Source organism: Artibeus jamaicensis, unplaced genomic scaffold, assembly GCF_021234435.1.
Source record: "Artibeus jamaicensis isolate MK-2021 breed Jamaican fruit bat unplaced genomic scaffold, CSHL_Jam_final scaffold_612, whole genome shotgun sequence".
NCBI classification, from domain to species: Eukaryota; Metazoa; Chordata; class Mammalia; order Chiroptera; family Phyllostomidae; genus Artibeus; species Artibeus jamaicensis.
Window position 1 is genome coordinate 213,938 of NW_026522049.1, and position 3,578 is coordinate 217,515.

Below are 3,578 nucleotides of genomic sequence, written 5' to 3' on the forward strand. Positions count from 1 at the left end.
TGCACCAGAGCAGAGACTACAAATCCCCTCATTGTTATGATCCTGTTAAGTGTTAACTGTTCTATGCCCACCAATGTAAAAATGTATACCCATTCGTTTTTTACTTTTTGTCCAACCCAGGAGATTCCCTCTTTGCTTTCTTCCACCTCCCTAATCTATCAGCAATGGATTTCGTGTAACCCCCTTAAGTCTCCTTTGATTCTGATGTATAAAATAAGATACAAAACTGCCATTCTCTGGAGGATTTTTTTTTCCATTTAAAATGGAGTTTTTGCATCTAGCTGGGTAGCTCAGTTAGTTACAGCTTCGTTCTGCTATGCCAAGATTGTGGGTGCCATCCCCTTTGTATCACCCCTTTGTATTTCTGCCTCTGTGTGTGTGTGTCTCTCCAAATGTCCCCTTTCTATAAAGATACCACACATACTGGATTAAGAGCCCATTCCTCTCTGGTATGACCACATCTTAACAAATTACATGTACAACAACCTTAATTTCAGATAAAGTCTCATTTTGAGGCCCTGGAGGTGAAGACTCCTATGCATTCTAACGGAGACAATGCCACCCCTGACACTAATCTTTGATTTGAAACGAATACATGATCTCTTCATTGAATTCTCATTAATTTACCAGGTTGCTTTTCTCAGCTGGGGTTTGCCTTTTGAAAGCTGCTTCACTCACCTCCCATCACCTGGAGATTCAGTACTCATCTTTAAGTACCTCAAAAAGGGGCATTTAGGGACCTTCATTTCTGATCCTGGAAGTTGCCAGGTGTTTCTCCCACAGTCTGAAATTGTGTGTTGAATTGATGATAAAAACATATGGTGCCCTGGCTGGTGTAGCTCAGTGGATTGAGCGCGGGCCTGCGAACCACACGATCGCGGTTCGATTCCCAGTCAGGGCACATGCCTGGGTTGCAGGCCGGTTCCCTGCAGGCCAGTTCCCAGCAGGGGACGCACAAAAAGGCAACCATACATTGATGTTTCTCTCCCTCTCTCCTCCCCCCTTCCCCTCTAAAGATAAATAAATAAAATCTTTAAAAAAAAAAAAACATGGTAATTGTGAACGGTGTTTGAGAATTGCTGGGAATGATGGAAAATATGTAAAACAAGAAAAGAATTTGCAGATGTCAACACAAAAGCAAAGTGTTGCCCACAGACAGTGAGTTATTTTAGGAAAATATAATGGTTTGCTTTGAGATATGCTTAGAGATGAAAATGGTTGAAGGAAAATTTTCAGGTTGAATCACTAATTCAGGAAAGACAAAGGATTAAAAAAGTCCTAAGGGAGTGTCCACAGGATCCACCTGATTAACCAAAATCATGAAACCAAGCCTTACAGTGTTTTTTTGACGGGGTGTTGGGTCCTCAGTCCTAAGAGCTTTCAGGGATGGAGAATTTCTGGGAGGTGCCATGAGAAGATCTCAAGAGAAAATTCATCAGCTCTCCAGGTGGGCACTTTCAGAGTCGTGTTCTCCATTGATTGGTCAGCGCCAGGCCAGGGGTCACTGGTCAGTAGTGCTGGGCCTGATGTCAGTCTTGGTGTGGCTTGTCTGGTTTTGCTGCTTTTCTGGCCCTGGAGCAGAAATACGATGGGGGTCTAGGTGTATGGAGTATTTGATGTAGGTCAGAACCTCATTGTCCTAGGGGCTTAATGTTTAAAGCGATATCCCCCCGCCCCCTTCTTCCATCCCCCTCTAAGGGGGGGGGGTCTAACCTGCAAGACTAGCAACAACGCACCGGGGGAGGAAAAGTCACCCTGTGATGAGATCCTCGTTTTTCCCAGATTTGCCGGTTGCTAGGCACCCGGGGCTTTCCTGCCGCATCATTGCTCTGCTGGTGGGTGACTGCAGACCACAGTTTAAACAGCCCACAACAATCACGAGCCCTTCCCACACTCAGAAAGTACATGAATTTCAAGGAATTCACAGATATTTACAGATATGCTTGGCTCACGTGGTTGAGTGCCATCCGGCAAAGCAAAAGGTCGACGGGTCGATTCAGGTCAGAGCACGCTCCAGGACTGCAGTCCTGGCCTCCAGTTGGGGGCGAGCGAGAGGCCAACGATCCATCCATGTTTCTCTCCCCCTTTCTCCGTCCCTCCCTTGTGACTAAACACAAATAAATAAAACCTTTAAAAATATATATATAAGCATAGTACACCCTGTAAAGCAGAGCTGATCTCCAAACAAATCTTGAATATCGCATAGCATTAAGTTAAAAACATACATTTCAAAAGTTTGAACAAAGATCACCCCAGCAATATTTATGAACTCCACAATTTTATAAATTTTCATGTCTTCGTCTTCTCTTTGGCTTTAACACTGCCCTTCAATAGGTCACTCGTAACAAATACTTTTCCATACCAGATCATCTTACTGTGTATTCATAAGGCAAACTTGCTCCTTAGTTTCACGTTTCCCTGTTGGAACCAGTTTAGTGTTCGTACTTTATACCGTTCTGAATTGTTTCAAAATGAGAAACTCTGAGTGAAAACCTGAGGTCGAATTAAAAAAGCAGACCGCCCAACGTGGGGCTCGAACCCACGACCCTGGGATTAAGAGTCCCATGCTCTACCGACTGAGCTAGCCGGGCAGCTGAAAATTGGCCTCTCATCTATCCCTCTTCAGAGGATCAGACTATTTTCACTTCCGCCAGGCCGGATGTTCTATATTACATTATTGTTTCTCCTAGTGTTCGGGTGGGTAAAGTTTTCTCACTACTTTCAAATGTCTGTCTCATGACGGGTTCCGTTCGCAAGAACTTGACCATTCGGCGAAGCCCACCAGCGGCCCTCTAGCGGCGAGCGGGCGAGCGGGGGTGCGGGCGGCCGCGGCCCCTGCGGGGCGGGAGGTGCGGGTGCGCGCGCGCGCCAAGACCAAGGCGCGGCGCGCACGCACCCGCGGCGGGGACTGGGGGGTGCCCGGTGCACACCCGGAGAAGTCTGTCATCACTCCCGACAAGGCCCGAATCCAGAGGGTGACTACAGGGCTGGCCTCTCTGCCCCGTGCGTGTGGCTTTCACGTTCCCGGGATTTTTCTAGGACCCCCACCCCCCACCCCCAGGCCCAACCCCCAACTCCCGGTGGTTCATCTCATCCACGCCCTGTCGTTCACACAAGAGAAGAGGATTTATAAGCCAACGCAGGCTCTGAAATCATTGAAAATACCATATCGCGTTTGCTTACACACAAAACTCAAAGGGAAGATGTTTCTCCCGCCGACCGTTAGCATCTCGGTGTGGGCAGGGACATTATTAAAAGACTCTCCTCAGTAAAATGGAAAGTTAGAGATTTATTCTGTGTTTCTAAGAGGATCTGTCGTTCCCAATCACCAGATAGCCCCAGTTCACGAGGGAGCACTCTACTTTGGAGGGGGGAAAAAAGATAAAAACAAAGACATGTAGGATTAGAAAAAGCATAACCCTTATAAGAGAAGACTATCGACTCTTCAGTAAAGTGTTATGAAGTGTGCGAGATCTATTATTTTATTCTAGCCAAAAAAGGTTTCACAGGAAGTAGGGAGGGATGAGGAAATGGATGAATGACAAAATCAGGAAAGAAATTTTGTAGGACAACCGGCC

At 46.6% G+C, this 3,578-nt stretch overlaps 1 long non-coding RNA gene and 1 other non-coding gene across 2 annotated transcripts; both read right to left on the reverse strand.

The window, feature by feature from the left end:
• Nucleotides 1-1,256: 1,256 nt before the first annotated feature.
• Nucleotides 1,257-2,448, reverse strand: LOC128626419 (uncharacterized). The gene is made up of 3 exons (XR_008390368.1): nucleotides 2,363-2,448; nucleotides 1,936-2,107; nucleotides 1,257-1,572 (listed from the first exon to the last, which is right to left on the reverse strand). It is a non-coding gene; the product is annotated as an uncharacterized LOC128626419 (long non-coding RNA).
• A 70-nt stretch (nucleotides 2,449-2,518) lies between these two features.
• On the reverse strand, nucleotides 2,519-2,591 carry TRNAK-CUU (transfer RNA lysine (anticodon CUU)). The gene has a single exon. It is a non-coding gene; the product is annotated as a tRNA-Lys (tRNA).
• Nucleotides 2,592-3,578: the final 987 nt, after the last annotated feature.